This window comes from Oncorhynchus keta, chromosome 14, assembly GCF_023373465.1.
Source record: "Oncorhynchus keta strain PuntledgeMale-10-30-2019 chromosome 14, Oket_V2, whole genome shotgun sequence".
NCBI classification, from domain to species: Eukaryota; Metazoa; Chordata; class Actinopteri; order Salmoniformes; family Salmonidae; genus Oncorhynchus; species Oncorhynchus keta.
In genome coordinates, this window is record NC_068434.1 from 18240458 (window position 1) to 18259510 (window position 19053).

Consider the following 19053-nt stretch of genomic DNA (forward strand, 5'->3'; position numbering starts at 1 on the left):
TACCTTCAAAAGGAATTTGTTATTTGGTCATATTCTTCCCCTAATGTTCTAGTTATATAATTCCTGTTATTTCATAAGATTCAAAGTTGCTACTGATCAAAGTACACTGATCAATCTTCTTTTCAAAGGTACCTTGCTTTTATTTTTCATATTCATGGATAAAGTATGGTTAAGAATAGAGTAATGCTTTTCCCATTTTTGTGACTGTTTGTGTTTCTCCTGAGTGTATACATGTGTGAAACTGGCTGTAAGGACACACTGTGGATATAATTTGAAACACACACACACACACACACACACACACACACACACACACACACACACACACACACACACACACACACACACACACACACACACACACACACACACACACACACACACACACACACACACACACACAGGTCAACAGCAGATCCACAGTCACTCAATTAGCTAACCATTTTTAGATTGGTAAGTTAGTCTAGCCAGTTATCTAAACTTGTAATAGTCATGGCCAAATAGGGACCGGGCACGCAAGGCACGTGCTCAGGGACCCTGACCTCCAAGGGGCCACCACTGATTTTGTTAGTCACTCTCACTCAGGTATAATTAACATGGCAAAATGTGTAGAATTGTAGGAAATTTGCTTTAAATCTGCTAAGATTTCTCTTCACCCCATGGCAAAATGGGTATAACTGCAACAAAAACTTTTCTCTAACCCATGGCAAAATGTGTGGAATTGGAAATGAACTTTAAACGTACATTCTTATCTCCCCAGTCAAAACGTGGGCCACTAAAAATGTTTGCTCGCTTATTTAGGGCCTCCAAAATGCAAGAGTGGTTTGGTTCTGCATGCATCCGCCAGCTCCGCGCTATAGCAGGGGATCAGCCTTGCGGACAGTGGAGTGTGCAGTGCAGGAATGGCCAGTCTCCACAGTCTCCCCTGTGAACCTCCATTGACTCTTCTGAATGGCCCTAATGACCTGAGCTGCTCCCAGGCCGCCGGCCAACGCTCTAACAGGTGGCATGGCATGCAGGGGTGAAAGATCAAGTCAATGTGTGTGTCAATATGTTACCAAACACAATCAAAGCAGTAAATGGACTCTAAAACACAACCTTATTCATTTTTGTCAAACAGGCTAATTTCAAGTTGTATTTTCAATTACATGAATTACCTCTGCAGAAATTACATTCATATGTGTTTATTTTGGTTGGTTAGGTCAAGTCAACCTTATTGAAAATGAATGGATAAAACCAAACAAATACAGAAATCAGAATAAGAGCTCAACCATGCTGTACACGGAGATGAGATTTGGACCCCACATGTTTTTTTACACTATGGTGAAAGCCTAGATTTAATCAGATCAGGCGGTAGCTGAAGATACCCGACACCCGCATAGCTGATGTTTAGGTGGTGTCGGAGGTGGAAATGCATTGGAGTTGAGCAGCTGCTCTTGGGATCATTGTCATGCAGCCACACCCGTCTCACTCGCGTTAGAAGTTCAGAACGAGAAAGTGTATCCTATATAGAAATAATGACGCTCAAATTTAAAATCCTTAAACAAAAGAATGATGATTTCGATCAGCCTAATGGAGGTGTAGATTACATCTATCAGCCTAATGGAAGTGTAGATTACATCTATCAGCCTAATGGAGGTGTAGATTACATCTATCAGCCAAATGGAGGTGTAGATTACATCTATCAGCCTAATGGAGGTGTAGATTACATCTATCAGCCTAATGGAGGTGTAGATTACATCTATCAGCCTAATGGAGGTGTAGATTACATCTATCAGCCTAATGGAGGTGTAGATTACATCTATCAGCCTAATGGAGGTGTAGATTACATCTATCAGCCTAATGGAGGTGTAGATTACATCTATCAGCCTAATGGAGGTGTAGATTACATCTATCAGCCTAATGGAGGTGTAGATTACATCTATCAGCCTAATGGAGGTGTAGATTACATATATCAGCCTAATGGAGGTGTAGATTACATCTATCAGCCTAATGGAGGTGTAGATTACATCTCACATCCCAGTGTTCCAATTTGTAAACAAGGCTGCATTGGATTTCTCTTTTTGTGAATCCGTGCAACCAATGGCAATACTCGCTTTAGGTATAATGCCAGGAGCCGTTTGTGCATTTGACAGCTCTAACACAGTTCCCCCTCCGACACTGTCAAAACAACCGCTATGTGGATGTCGGCTAAAGCGGATCTGCTTGAATAGATCTATAAATATGGACACATACTGTAATAATTCTGTGTGTTCAGCATATTTGCCCAGATTAATAACGAAACATGAAAGAGTTGATGTGTGTATACTATCCTCTGTATGATGACATTCTATTGATCTCACTCTAATCAGAATTGAAATGACATTTCCTGAATGTATAGTAGAGTGTTAAATTGCCGTCACGAGGAACATAGGTTGATCTTCAGGAACGGTGTGAAAGGACTGGACATGTAGCACTCCAGGTATGTATTGTTCATTGTGATGAAATACAGTGCTGCAAATTAACTCTTATTAGAATTAAGGCATGCAGGAAACATACTCTGTAGCACAATATTGCAGGCATCGGTCGGCTGTGTGTGTGTGTGTGTGTGTGTGTGTGTGTGTGTGTGTGTGTGTGTGTGTGTGTGTGTGTGTGTGTGTGTGTGTGTGTGTGTGGAGGAGGAGGGAATGCACAGGGTTCTGGATGTTCAAGTATTGGTGTTACACACTATATCAATTTATGACAGTCTAAATCCTATCCAACCAAAATGCAATCCACAAACCGATATTTAATTGAAGGACAGATTACTCATTGGGTAGACTTTTTTCCCCCCACTCTCTTCGATGCAATGTAATGATAGCACACAATAGGCTTATGGATGAGGACAACACCACTATTTCCGTGATCACAATAACAATCTGTCAATCATCCTGCTGTTCCATGTGGGACACTAATATCTCATGACAAATACACCCTCATTGCCCATCCTTAAATAGCTGAATTTCAGGGTATTCAAAACGTTCTTGTTATTATCATGACTGGATCTTGAAAGAAATAGAAGTGCCCTACCATTGCCAAGGAGAAACCTTGATCTTATTCTTAGGCTGAAAAAAATATGTATTTCCATTCTTCACCTGGTTCCATTGGATATGCACACTTTAATAAGATACTTTCTCATTGGACATTCTGAAGGTTGAGGATTCTGCTGCTGATTTTCAGGCTTACAGTGCAGTTCTGCCCAAAGACCACTAGGGGGAAGTCAACCCTGTTTATTCACCTCAGTGAGCCGATCCCTAGAAGTGATCAAATCTAAATGTATATAAAAAAAACATCTATTTAAAATGATCAGTTGATTGGCATTTACTTTGATGGTGTTTTCCGACATGTTGTAACAATTCAAATACATTTCACGATTTGTTCCTTTTCAGTGTAGAAGTCTCATGAAAGCCCTATTTTTGCCCTTCTGTGCTTCAATTATTTTTAGAATATGTCCTACAGGTCAACTACCAAATCTAACAGCTATTGTGTTTTCACTTAAAATCACATTTACTGTAGTTCTGTTTTATAAACTACTATGAATGATCATTATATTACTTACACACACACGGGCGTGCACACACACACACACACACACACACACACACACACACACACACACACACACACACACACACACACACACACACACACACACACACACACACACACACACACACACACACACACACACACACACACACAGCTCAGACTATCAGAAAGCTTCTAATTAAAGGCCACGCTAGAATGCACCGTAGAGATCCCAGAGGAGCCATGTTCATCTCAATGTGAATGAATGTAAGAGTACTGGTGATTACGAGGAGGGCAGCAAGACATTTCATATGGCTATGAGGAGCAAGCACACCCCAATTTGTCCATGAATAGATGTTACTATGAGCACTGTTCAAGATCATGTTTGGGCTCCCTAGTGGTGCAGCGGTCCAAGGCACTGCATCTCTGTGTTAGAGGTGTCACTACAGACACCCTGGTTTGAGTCCAGGCTGTATCACAACTGGCTGTGATTGGGAGGCCCATAGAGCAGTGCACAATTGGCCCAGTGTCGTCTGGATTTGGCCGGTGTAGGCCGTCATTGTAAATAAGAATTTGTTCTTAAAACTGACTTGCCTAAGTTTAAAAAAAAATGTTTATCATGACTTGTTGTAAGTACTGATGTTGCCATAGCTGCAGACTGTAGTATTCATATTTCCATATTTAATCATACAACATTTTTTAGGAATCTTTTCTGAAGCACTGTAAATATTCTGGCCAAAATATTTTGTCTATATTTATTAAAATGTGATTGACTGAAATATTAAAGGTTGTACAAATACAATGTGGGTCCCTTTGCTGTACAGAACTTAGGTAAGATGAGATGGTGCGGTACATTTATGTCGACCAATGATATCATGAACATTTGGTAGAGAAACACTGGCACTAACTAAAACTTCGTTTTCTTGTTCATTCATAACAATAAAATGCTTAAATGTCTCCGTTGTCATAATCAATGAAATGTCTCAATATTCAGCCACAATGGGGGGTTCTTGACTGGAGATGTTCATAAACCAGGTAAAAACTTCTGACATGTTCTGACAGTGATGATGAAGGAACGGCAAATGGTGGCATAGCTGGAAGGTTGGGATAGCCAGAACGTTGGAATGCTGTGAACTGTGAGGTTGTGAGTTCAAATCCCAGGTGCAGACATGTTGAATACTAATAACTGTGGAAATGAACATGCCCAATGTCATCAAGTATGTTAGTGTGTGAAAAGGTTGAAAACATAGTATGATAAAAGCACTGTGTGTGAAAAGGTTGAAAACATAGTATGATAAAAGCACTGTGTGTGAAAAGGTTGAAAACATAGTATGATAAAAGCACTGTGTGTGAAAAGGTTGAAAACATAGTATGATAAAAGGTTGAAAACATAGTATGATAAAAGCACTGTGAGTGAAAAGGTTGAAAACATAGTATGATAAAAGGTTGAAAACATAGTATGATAAAAGCACTGTGTGTGAAAAGGTTGAAAACATAGTATGATAAAAGCACTGTGTGTGAAAAGGTTGAAAACATAATATGATAAAAGCACTGTGTGTGAAAAGGTTGAAAACATAGTATGATAAAAGCACTGTGTGTGAAAAGGTTGAAAACATAGTATGATAAAAGGTTGAAAACATAGTATGATAAAAGCACTGTGTGTGAAAAGGTTGAAAACATAGTATGATAAAAGGTTGAAAACATAGTATGATAAAAGCACTGTGTGTGAAAAGGTTGAAAACATAGTATGATAAAAGCACTGTGTGTGAAAAGGTTGAAAACATAATATGATAAAAGCACTGTGTGTGAAAAGGTTGAAAACATAGTATGATAAAAGCACTGTGTGTGAAAAGGTTGAAAACATAATATGATAAAAGCACTGTGTGTGAAAAGGTTGAAAACATAATATGATAAAAGCACTGTGTGTGAAAAGGTTGAAAACATAGTATGATAAAAGCACTGTGTGTGAAAAGGTTGAAAACATAATATGATAAAAGCACTGTGTGTGAAAAGGTTGAAAACATAGTATGATAAAAGCACTGTGTGTGAAAAGGTTGAAAACATAATATGATAAAAGCACTGTGTGTGAAAAGGTTGAAAACATAGTATGATAAAAGCACTGTGTGTGAAAAGGTTGAAAACATAGTATGATAAAAGCACTGTGTGTGAAAAGGTTGAAAACATAATATGATAAAAGCACTGTGTGTGAAAAGGTTGAAAACATAGTATGATAAAAGCACTGTGTGTGAAAAGGTTGAAAACATAGTATGATAAAAGGTTGAAAACATAGTATGATAAAAGGTTGAAAACATAGTATGATAAAAGCACTGTGTGTGAAAAGGTTGAAAACATAGTATGATAAAAGCACTGTGTGTGAAAAGGTTGAAAACATAGTATGATAAAAGCACTGTGTGTGAAAAGGTTGAAAACATAGTATGATAAAAGCACTGTGTGTGAAAAGGTTGAAAACATAGTATGATAAAAGCACTGTGTGTGAAAAGGTTGAAAACATAATATGATAAAAGCACTGTGTGTGAAAAGGTTGAAAACATAGTATGATAAAAGCACTGTGTGTGAAAAGGTTGAAAACATAGTATGATAAAAGGTTGAAAACATAGTATGATAAAAGGTTGAAAACATAGTATGATAAAAGCACTGTGTGTGAAAAGGTTGAAAACATAGTATGATAAAAGGTTGAAAACATAGTATGATAAAAGGTTGAAAACATAGTATGATAAAAGCACTGTGTGTGAAAAGGTTGAAAACATAGTATGATAAAAGCACTGTGTGTGAAAAGGTTGAAAACATAGTATGATAAAAGCACTGTGTGTGAAAAGGTTGAAAACATAGTATGATAAAAGCACTGTGTGTGAAAAGGTTGAAAACATAGTATGATAAAAGCACTGTGTGTGAAAAGGTTGAAAACATAGTATGATAAAAGCACTGTGTGTGAAAAGGTTGAAAACATAGTATGATAAAAGCACTGTGTGAGAAAAGGTTGAAAACATAGTATGATAAAAGCACTGTGTGTGAAAAGGTTGAAAACATAGTATGATAAAAGCACTGTGTGTGAAAAGGTTGAAAACATAATATGATAAAAGCACTGTGTGTGAAAAGGTTGAAAACATAATATGATAAAAGCACTGTGTGTGAAAAGGTTGAAAACATAGTATGATAAAAGGTTGAAAACATAGTATGATAAAAGCACTGTGTGTGAAAAGGTTGAAAACATAGTATGATAAAAGCACTGTGTGTGAAAAGGTTGAAAACATAGTATGATAAAAGCACTGTGAGTGAAAAGGTTGAAAACATAGTATGATAAAAGCACTGTGAGTGAAAAGGTTGAAAACATAGTATGATAAAAGCACTGTGTGTGAAAAGGTTGAAAACATAGTATGATAAAAGGTTGAAAACATAGTATGATAAAAGCACTGTGAGTGAAAAGGTTGAAAACATAGTATGATAAAAGCACTGTGTGTGAAAAGGTTGAAAACATAGTATGATAAAAGGTTGAAAACATAGTATGATAAAAGCACTGTGTGTGAAAAGGTTGAAAACATAGTATGATAAAAGGTTGAAAACATAGTATGATAAAAGCACTGTGAGTGAAAAGGTTGAAAACATAGTATGATAAAAGCACTGTGTGTGAAAAGGTTGAAAACATAGTATGATAAAAGGTTGAAAACATAGTATGATAAAAGCACTGTGAGTGAAAAGGTTGAAAACATAGTATGATAAAAGGTTGAAAACATAGTATGATAAAAGGTTGAAAACATAGTATGATAAAAGGTTGAAAACATAGTATGATAAAAGCACTGTGTGTGAAAAGGTTGAAAACATAGTATGATAAAAGGTTGAAAACATAGTATGATAAAAGCACTGTGAGTGAAAAGGTTGAAAACATAGTATGATAAAAGCACTGTGTGTGAAAAGGTTGAAAACATAGTATGATAAAAGGTTGAAAACATAGTATGATAAAAGGTTGAAAACATAGTATGATAAAAGCACTGTGTGTGAAAAGGTTGAAAACATAGTATGATAAAAGCACTGTGTGTGAAAAGGTTGAAAACATAGTATGATAAAAGCACTGTGTGTGAAAAGGTTGAAAACATAGTATGATAAAAGCACTGTGAGTGAAAAGGTTGAAAACATAGTATGATAAAAGCACTGTGTGTGAAAAGGTTGAAAACATAGTATGATAAAAGGTTGAAAACATAGTATGATAAAAGGTTGAAAACATAGTATGATAAAAGCACTGTGTGTGAAAAGGTTGAAAACATAGTATGATAAAAGGTTGAAAACATAGTATGATAAAAGCACTGTGTGTGAAAAGGTTGAAAACATAGTATGATAAAAGCACTGTGTGTGAAAAGGTTGAAAACATAGTATGATAAAAGGTTGAAAACATAGTATGATAAAAGGTTGAAAACATAGTATGATAAAAGGTTGAAAACATAGTATGATAAAAGGTTGAAAACATAGTATGATAAAAGGTTGAAAACATAGTATGATAAAAGGTTGAAAACATAGTATGATAAAAGGTTGAAAACATAGTATGATAAAAGGTTGAAAACATAGTATGATAAAAGCACTGTGAGTGAAAAGGTTGAAAACATAGTATGATAAAAGCACTGTGTGTGAAAAGGTTGAAAACATAGTATGATAAAAGGTTGAAAACATAGTATGATAAAAGGTTGAAAACATAGTATGATAAAAGCACTGTGTGTGAAAAGGTTGAAAACATAGTATGATAAAAGGTTGAAAACATAGTATGATAAAAGCACTGTGTGTGAAAAGGTTGAAAACATAGTATGATAAAAGGTTGAAAACATAGTATGATAAAAGGTTGAAAACATAGTATGATAAAAGGTTGAAAACATAGTATGATAAAAGGTTGAAAACATAGTATGATAAAAGGTTGAAAACATAGTATGATAAAAGGTTGAAAACATAGTATGATAAAAGGTTGAAAACATAGTATGATAAAAGGTTGAAAACATAGTATGATAAAAGGTTGAAAACATAGTATGATAAAAGGTTGAAAACATAGTATGATAAAAGCACTGTGTGTGAAAAGGTTGAAAACATAGTATGATAAAAGGTTGAAAACATAGTATGATAAAAGCACTGTGAGTGAAAAGGTTGAAAACATAGTATGATAAAAGGTTGAAAACATAGTATGATAAAAGCACTGTGAGTGAAAAGGTTGAAAACATAGTATGATAAAAGGTTGAAAACATAGTATGATAAAAGCACTGTGTGTGAAAAGGTTGAAAACATAGTATGATAAAAGGTTGAAAACATAGTATGATAAAAGCACTGTGTGTGAAAAGGTTGAAAACATAGTATGATAAAAGCACTGTGTGATAAAAGGTTGAAAACATAGTATGATAAAAGCACTGTGTGTGAAAAGGTTGAAAACATAGTATGATAAAAGCACTGTGTGTGAAAAGGTTGAAAACATAGTATGATAAAAGCACTGTGTGTGAAAAGGTTGAAAACATAGTATGATAAAAGGTTGAAAACATAGTATGATAAAAGCACTGTGAGTGAAAAGGTTGAAAACATAGTATGATAAAAGCACTGTGTGTGAAAAGGTTGAAAACATAGTATGATAAAAGCACTGTGTGTGCGAATAACTAGTTCCGTAGACTTGTTTTGCTGTCAAATTGAGCAAATACATCATTTTACGTTGATTTAATTTTTGCCAACGTTTTCTCGTGTTGGAGCTAAGTTTTGTGACCAACAAAAAATGTAAACTTCAGGTAGCACTTTGATCGAAAAGTTGAGTAACACAAAAAAAGGCTGTGGAACCAGTTACGTAATTATATTTAGTTGAAAAAAAAAAAAAAAAGTAATTTTTTTACAGTTTACCCTTGTTCAACTGATAAAGATTTTGAAAATAGATTTCATGTTTGAGGAAAAAACCTATTACTGGACTACAGCTATTGGAATGGTGCATACGATTTACTGTTTTTTTCTCTCAAAAGTACACTACCAGTCAAAAGTTTTTAGAACATCTACTCATTCAATGTTTTTTCTTTCTTTTTAATATTTTCTACATTGTAGAATAATAGTGAAGACATCAACACTATGAAATAACACATGTAGTAACCAAAGAAGTGACAAATCTAAATATATTTATATTTGAGATGATTGAAATAGTCACCCTTAGCCTTGATGACAGCTTTGCACACTCTTGGCATTCTCTCAACAGGTGTGCCTTCTTAAAAGTTCATCTGTGGAATTTCTTTCCTTCTTAATTAATGTGTTTGAGCCAATCAGTTGTGCTGTGACAAGGTAGGGGTGGTATACCGAAGATGGTAAAATATTTGGTTAAAGACCAAGACAATATTATAGCAATAACAGCTCAAATAAGCAAAGAGAAACGAGAGTCCATCATTACTTTAAGCTCATTCAATACGGAAAAATTCAAGAAATTTTAGAGTTTCTTTAAGTGCAGTCGCAAAAACCATCAAGTGCTATGATACAACTGTCTCTCATGAGGACCGCCACAGGAAAAGAAGACCCAGAGTTACCACTGCTGCAGAGGGTAAGTTCATTAGAGTTAACTGCAACTCAGATTGCAGCCCAAATAAATGCTTCACAGAGTTCAAATAACAGACACATCTCAACATCAACTTATCATAGGACTCTGCGTGAATCAAGCCTTCATGGTCGAATTGCTGAAAAGAAACCACTACTAAAGGGCACCAATAATAATGAGAGACTTGCTGGGGCCAAGAAACACGACCAATGGACATTAGGATATGGATATATGCAATGGATATTTCATAGTTTTGATGTCTTCACTATTATTGTACAATGTGGAAAATAGTCCAAATAGAGATAAACCCTTGAATGAGTAGGTGTGTCAAAACTTTTACATTTACATTACATTTAAGTCATTTAGCAGACGCTCTTATCCAGAGCGACTTACAAATTGGTGCATTCACCTTATGACATCCAGTGGAACAGTCACTTTACAATAGTGCATCTAAATCTTAAAAGGGGGGTGAGAAGGATTACTTATCCTATCCTAGGTATTCCTTAAAGAGGTGGGGTTTCAGGTGTCTCCGGAAGGTGGTGATTGACTCCGCTGTCCTGGCGTCGTGAGGGAGTTTGTTCCACCATTGGGGGCCAGAGCAGCGAACAGTTTTGACTGGGCTGAGCGGGAACTGTACTTCCTCAGTGGTAGGGAGGCGAGCAGGCCAGAGGTGGATGAACGCAGTGCCCTTGTTTGGGTGTAGGGCCTGATCAGAGCCTGGAGGTACTGAGGTGCCGTTCCCCTCACAGCTCCGTAGGCAAGCACCATGGTCTTGTAGCGGATGCGAGCTTCAACTGGAAGCCAGTGGAGAGAGCGGAGGAGCGGGGTGACGTGAGAGAACTTGGGAAGGTTGAACACCAGACGGGCTGCGGCGTTCTGGATGAGTTGTAGGGGTTTAATGGCACAGGCAGGGAGCCCAGCCAACAGCGAGTTGCAGTAATCCAGACGGGAGATGACAAGTGCCTGGATTAGGACCTGCGCCGCTTCCTGTGTGAGGCAGGGTCGTACTCTGCGGATGTTGTAGAGCATGAACCTACAGGAACGGGCCACCGCCTTGATGTTAGTTGAGAACGACAGGGTGTTGTCCAGGATCACGCCAAGGTTCTTAGCGCTCTGGGAGGAGGACACAATGGAGTTGTCAACCGTGATGGCGAGATCATGGAACGGGCAGTCCTTCCCCTGGAGGAAGAGCAGCTCCGTCTTGCCGAGGTTCAGCTTGAGGTGGTGATCCGTCATCCACACTGATATGTCTGCCAGACATGCAGAGATGCGATTCGCCACCTGGTCATCAGAAGGGGGAAAGGAGAAGATTAATTGTGTGTCGTCTGCATAGCAATGATAGGAGAGACCATGTGAGGTTATGACAGAGCCAAGTGACTTGGTGTATAGCGAGAATAGGATAGGGCCTAGAACAGAGCCCTGGGGGACACCAGTGGTGAGAGCGCGTGGTGAGGAGACAGATTCTCGCCACGCCACCTGGTAGGAGCGACCTGTCAGGTAGGACGCAATCCAAGCGTGGGCCGCGCCGGAGATGCCCAACTCGGAGAGGGTGGAGAGGAGGATCTGATGGTTCACAGTATCGAAGGCAGCCGCTAGGTCTAGAAGGATGAGAGCAGAGGAGAGAGAGTTAGCTTTAGCGGTGCGGAGCGCCTCCGTGATACAGAGAAGAGCAGTCTCAGTTGAATGACTAGTCTTGAAACCTGACTGATTTGGATCAAGAAGGTCATTCTGAGAGAGATAGCGGGAGAGCTGGCCAAGGACGGCACGTTCAAGAGTTTTGGAGAGAAAAGAAAGAAGGGATACTGTAGTTGTTGACATCGGAGGGATCGAGTGTAGGTTTTTCCAGAAGGGGTGCAACTCTCGCTCTCTTGAAGATGGAAGGGACGTAGCCAGCGGTCAGGGATGCGTTGATGAGCGAGGTGAGGTAAGGGAGAAGGTCTCCGGAAATGGTCTGGAGAAGAGAGGAGGGGATAGGGTCAAGCGGGCAGGTTGTTGGGCGGCCGGCCGTCACAAGACGCGAGATTTCATCAGGAGAGAGAGGGGAGAAAGAGGTCAGAGCACAGGGTAGGGCAGTGTGAGCAGAACCAGCGGTGCCGTTTGACTTAGCAAACGAGGATCGGATGTCGTCGACCTTCTTTTCAAAATGGTTGACGAAGTCATCTGCAGAGAGGGAGGGGGGAGGAGGATTCAGGAGGGAGGAGAAGGTGGCAAAGAGCTTCCTAGGGTTAGAGGCAGAAGCTTGGAATTTAGAGTCGTAGAAAGTGGCTTCAGCAGCAGAGACAGAAGAGGAAAATGTAGAGAGGAGGGAGCGAAAGGATGCCAGGTCCGCAGGGAGGCGAGTTTTCCTCCATTTCCGCTCGGCTGCCCGGAGCCCTGTTCTGTGAGCTCGCAATGAGTCGTCGAGCCACGGAGCGGGAGGTTTGGACCGAGCCGGCCTGGAGGATAGGGGGCATAGAGAGTCAAAGGATGCAGAAAGGGAGGAGAGGAGGGTTGAGGAGGCAGAATCAGGAGATAGGTTGGAGAAGGTTTGAGCAGAGGGAAGAGATGATAGGATGGAAGAGGAGAGAGTAGCGGGGGAGAGAGAGCGAAGGTTGGGACGGCGCGATACCATCCGAGTAGGGGCAGTGTGGGAAGTGTTGGATGAGAGCGAGAGGGAAAAGGATACAAGATAGTGGTCGGAGACTTGGAGGGGAGTTGCAATGAGGTTAGTGGAAGAACAGCATCTAGTAAAGATGAGGTCGAACGTATTGCCTGCCTTGTGAGTAGGGGGGGAGGGTGAGGTCAAAAGAGGAGAGGAGTGGAAAGAAGGAGGCAGAGAGGAATGAGTCAAAGGTAGACGTGGGGAGGTTAAAGTCGCCCAGAACTGTGAGAGGTGAGCCGTCCTCAGGAAAGGAGCTTATCAAGGCATCAAGCTCATTGATGAACTCTCCGAGGGAACCTGGAGGGCGATAAATGATAAGGATGTTAAGCTTGAAAGGGCTGGTAACTGTGACAGCATGGAATTCAAAGGAGGCAATAGACAGATGGGTAAGGGGAGAAAGAGAGAATGACCACTTGGGAGAGATGAGGATCCCGGTGCCACCACCCCGCTGACCAGAAGCTCTCGGGGTGTGCGAGAACACGTGGGCGGACGAAGAGAGAGTAGGAGTGGCAGTGTTATCTGTGGTGATCCATGTTTCCGTCAGTGCCAAGAAGTCGAGGGACTGGAGGGAGGCATAGGCTGAGATGAACTCTGCCTTGTTGGCCGCAGATCGGCAGTTCCAGAGGCTACCGGAGACCTGGAACTCCACGTGGGTCGTGCGCGCTGGGACCACCAGATTAGGGTGGTCGCGGCCACGCGGTGTGGAGCGTTTGTATGGTCTGTGCAGAGAGGAGAGAACAGGGATAGACAGACACATAGTTGACAGGCTACAGAAGAGGCTACGCTAATGCAAAGGAGATTGAATGACAAGTGGACTACACGTCTCGAATGTTCAGAAAGTTAAGCTTACGTAGCAAGAATCTTATTGACTAAAATTATTAAAATGATACAGTACTGCTGAAGTAGGCTAGCTGGCAGTGGCTGCGTTGTTGACTTTGTAGGCTAGCTGGCAGTGGCTGCGTTGTTGACACTACACTAATCAAGTCGTTCCGTTGAGTGTAATAGTTTCTACAGTGCTGCTATTCGGGGCTAGCTGGCTAGCTAGCAGTGTTGATTACGTTACGTTGCGTTAAAAGAACGACAATAGCTGGCTAGCTAACCTAGAAAATCGCTCTAGACTACACAATTATCTTTGATACAAAGACGGCTATGTAGCTAGCTACGATCAAACAGATCAAACCGTTGTACTTTAATGAAATTAAATGAAAATGTGATACTACCTGTGGAGCGAAGCGGAATGCGACCGGGTTGTTGAGTTCTATTCGGAAGACGTTGGCTAGCTGTTGGCTAGCTAGCAGTGTCTCCTAGGTTAAGGACGACAAATAGCTGGCTAGCTAACCTCGGTAAATTAAGATAATCACTCTAAGACTACACAATTATCTTGGATACGAAGACAGCAAAGACAGCTATGTAGCTAGCTAACACTACACTAATCAAGTCGTTCAGTTGAGTGTAATAGTTTCTACAGTGCTGCTAATCGGTGGATGTTTGCTAGCTGGCTAGCTGCTGGGCAGAGCAGTTAAGACTACGTTAGGACGACGAAATACGATAATTACGCAATTATCTTTGATACAAAGACGGCTATGTAGCTAGCTAAGAAGAAATTGCTAAGATTAGACAAATCAAACCGTTGTACTATAATGAAATGTAATGAAAAAGTTATACTACCTGCGGAGCGAAATGCGGATGCGACCGCTCGCTCCAACCCGGAAGTACAATTTTGACTGGTATTGTATATATTTGGCATTAATGATTGTAGAGGATGTCTTCATTAATCACAGCTTTCATTACGCATTGGATATATATTATGGAAATGATAGATTTTCTGTATATTTTGTTGGGTAATGTCACATTTTTCTGCCTAATGTGAAAACTGAGTAATGTACTGTAATTTACAGTACTGTAGCATATTACTTTTAGCACTTCTAAAGGAGATTTGAAACACACATCTTGCATTGTTTACTATTTGCTTGACTGGTAGTTAAAATGACTTAATTAAAAACATGTATGTTGTGCTTTGGTGATTAAACCAATGTTCTCATTACATTTCACAAACTTAGATCATGAATAAATGGTTGTGTGGTGAAACACACAACAATGAATACACAGTGACAGGTTTTGAATGAAAGGCATTACAAGTGTGACCAGTTTGTAGTTTTGTACTAAGAGTTGTGAAAATGTACCACATACTTGCAGTATGTGAGTAAAATCACTTGGGAAGCAAAGCCCCCCAAAAAAAAAAAAATCCATATTACAACATACTGCGTTGTTTGCTCGATAACCTGTTAGTTCATATGCCTTGTCACCGTGATATATAGACTGAAGGCAGAGACAATAAGAAGACACAGTGGCAGAATAAATTCAACGACACCTTGTTTTTATCACCAAACCGGATAGCAACCTCTGTCCAGTGAATTCCACAAAGCATATTGCATGTACAGTTACATGACCTACAGCATGGTAAAAGCAAGTTAATGTTTCCGACATTTTCAGATCACTAAACATTATTCATTTAGAAGTTGCCAAGACAACAGAAGCTGCCTCCGCTATTCCACCACCTTTTCAACTTCAACATCATCAAATCACCTCTACTTAGTCTAATACAGTTCAAACTAAAAGATACCAAAAACAATTTAGTCCAATCAACATAAGCTAAATATGATGTGGCTGTCCATGGTTCTGATTTCTGTGTGTGTGCGCATTCGTGCAAGTAGAAAAACGTGTTGGCTCACACTACTTGTAGAGAAATGTCAGTGCCATCCTCCCCTCTTTCATGTTGACGAATCAGTCTATGACTCTGTCATACAGTACAAGCTTTAAGTTTTTGTTGTCATAGGCTACCTTGCTAAAATGCTTGCGCACAATCCTAACTTCCATTCATGGGCCACGTTAGCTAGTTAATATTAGACTTTTACATATAGCTACATATTGGACTTCCATCCTCTCAGGCCTGGGGTACAAAAATGTATGAATTAATGGTTGGATTAGAATTGCCGTTACAATCATTGGCCAGTACAGAGAATTAAGTAAAACCACAAGTCCATCCATGGCTGATTTAGGAAAGGGCCACTTTTAGCTAGCTGGCTAGCTAGCCACCTGAAGACAACAACAATTCCAAGATGCAACACTTCAAGTTTTTCTGTCAACGACTATATGCTCTCAATGGGATTTGATAGGAGTGACTCCAAATCCAAGCTGGCTTCCCTTGACACTTTTTTTTGGTGCGCCAGGACCATTCACAGTTGAGCTCGCAAAGTATAGCTCAACACGGATTGGCTAATACATGTTTTTGTCAAGGAAGGCCAAATATTGCTGGCTTCCCTTGCCTTCAATGCTACGGGCGGCAACCATGTCATACTCATTTGGACCAGACAGCATCAGATAGATGGCCTACACAGAGACAGAGGGGCGCTGTTTCACTCGCTCGGATGCTTTCTCCTGTGAGATACATTTATCCTCTTGTGAATTTAAGGAAAATTATGAAACTCAGAGAGATGAAAGAAAAAATGTATGTTTTTCAAATGTTTTATTGGTCCATTTTTGGGGGAAGCCTGGCTTCCCTTGGCATCCACGAATACACGGCACCGCATACTTGAGAAAATAATACCAAAGCAGGCCACGTTTTTCCTTTTTTCAAATCTGAAGTAGAATTGCAAAAATGATCTACATGTATAAAAACAGGTCAGAGGTGTCCAGGAGAACCGAAGTGTCCTCTTTTGAGCCATTCATTCTACAAGGTCAGGTCATTCAGGGAGCAGCTCCTCTTTATTGCTACTTCTCCCAGTTCCAATAACACAATGGTTGAATTCCTATTCTCCCTCAGAGACCTCGTGATTAAAGGGACACCTCTCCAGAAGATTCCATCATTCTTAATGTGAGATGGGGGTCTGGAGGGGTACGCCAACCCCCCAAAGGGGTGCTCTGTTGCCCTCTGTGGTGAACAGACTGATCTGAATGGGCCCCTTTCAAGGGAAAGAAAAGAGCCTCACCAGAGGTTGGTTTTGGGATCTGTCTCATTGATCCAGCTGCCTTTGAAATGAATGTATTGGCCCAGTTTCCCCTGTTCATATGGAGTATGGACAATGGCACTCAGCCTTTATTATAGCGCTGTACTATTCAAGGAATGCCTCATAATGCCTGAGTTTGAGTATGACTCCCCTGTCGTACAACTCATCACCTCACTCCAACATACAAGGACATCAGAGGACAGGCAAAGCAAATCAATAGAGAATGGCTAAATTAATTTCAGTTGGTACAAGGACTTCCATTTAGTCTAAAGTGTCACTCGAGGCTAAATGAAAAGATATGACGACCAAACAATATTGAACGCTATCTTGAGACTGGTTTACAATGAATCCGAAAATGTGTCCTCAAAAGTAACTCGATGGAGGCCTTGGAAAGCCAAAATGAACACAAGTAATTTACAGTGAAGGGCTTATCAGAGCATTTTCATTATCAGTCTAGTTGACAGGCTGATGCTAAGCCTCACCCTGTTAGGAGCACAACCAGGACAGAGCCAAATGTGAGGAAGACATCAGGGATGAAAAGGCCAGTTACTAAAGTTCATTTCTTTATTTGTTTCTGTTTAACTTTGGAACTGTAAAATGCTGTTGCCTGCAGCCAGTTTACACATGCTACTGTAACTCCTGAAATCAATCAAAGCAGTGGTGTAGTGTCATAATGTAAACAAACAACAATGCTATGTATAACATTCAAGCAGCACTTTTCACTGAGGTCTTAACACTCATAATTGCATGGGGTTAATTCATCCCATCCACTGACAATATGTAACATCCACCTGGGTGATGCACGGCAGCCATTTTGGATTGTAAATAACATGGTGGGCTTTTCAACACATGGGTCGTGTTCCCCTGCTCAGACGTTACATGCGTCAACCAATGATTGCGTGCCACATCATCAACTGTGCCGTCGGGGACCAGATTGCTATAACACGATGTGGTTAGCTGATACGTAAAATACCTATCCAGGTGTTGTAAGATCTGGCATGCATCAGTATGACTGACTGACTGTCATCAGATTCCTGCTTACCATATCAGAGGGAGTCTAACTTTCCTCCACATTAAACCAAATAAGTTAAACATAGGTCATAATAAGACATGAAAGAAAATTACAAAACAAATGCCACTTTATTTAAATGCAAGACTCAAATTCAGACAATTTGAGTCTTGAATTTAAATGTAAATTCAGACAATGTATAAAATCAGTCAGTTTTTCCACTGAGTAAAAATAAGTAATTACTTGCCTGTTATAGTCTACAGAGAACTGTTAAATCATTGGGAATAATTTCACTATACACACACAGTGTGCCAAACAGTATAAACATGATGAAGTGACACTTGGTTTCTTACAAGTCGAAAATCTTGAAAACTTTACTGCTGACATGCAAAACACTTTGGGACTGTATCAACAGTAGAGTAAGGAAAAAAAGAGCAAATGATAGTTTTTGAGTGTAGTTTTCCTTTAACCCATGCAACATCTGAGCAGGGTAACTCAGCCCTTTACACAGGGAGTCTTTGGCAAGGCATCACTTCTGTCCATTTGTTTTGTAATGAACACACGTATCAGACAATACTGAAACACTAGGAAATAATTCAAATTGAAGCTAATGTTTTTCACTGGTAACATATGGATTAATATGAGTCTGGACACTATTGTCACGTGGCCTAACTCTTTCTAATCATCCTCCAACAGCTGCCTGAAGGTATGATCAATTTAGTTCTAAAGTCAAATACTACAACAGATGCCATCATAATAATAATGCTGATAATGGATTGGATTTATATAGAGCCTTTCTACCGAGGTACTGAAAGCACTTTACATAGTAAGTGGGAAACTCACCTCATCCACAACCAATGATGACTCACAGAAACTGGCAACATTTTCAGAGCTTTCAAGAAGAGGTACATTCATGTATGCCATGCCTCTAGTGGCACTCTTCATTCCGTCCTACAGTGGGTCATTCCTGCAGCGGGTCATCCCTGCAGTGGTTCCCTCCTACAGTGGGTCCCTCCCACAGTGGGTCATCCCTACAGTGGGTCCTTCCTGCAGTGTCCACGACTCTGGCGCATAGAGCTCAAGTGATCAGTGGTCTAAAGGTCCTCGATAATATTTCAGAGCAAACCGGTTAAAAAATACAAATGTTTTAGATAATATAGTCTTGAATGTAACCTCTCATGCAGTTTAAGTGTAATGGTTACTCAATCATGCCACTGCTGGCCTAGCCTGGCCACTGGGATAGGAACCCTCTGAGACAAAACATTTGCTTTTCCTTGTGCTTTGCTTCAACTTGGTCAATTAG

General features: G+C 40.0%; 1 long non-coding RNA gene across 1 annotated transcript; it reads left to right on the top strand.

Moving 5' to 3' along the window:
- Positions 1-378: 378 nt before the first annotated feature.
- On the top strand, positions 379-3589 carry LOC127907225 (uncharacterized). The gene is made up of 3 exons (XR_008063792.1): positions 379-1638; positions 1669-1938; positions 1969-3589. It is a non-coding gene; the product is annotated as an uncharacterized LOC127907225 (long non-coding RNA).
- Positions 3590-19053: the final 15464 nt, after the last annotated feature.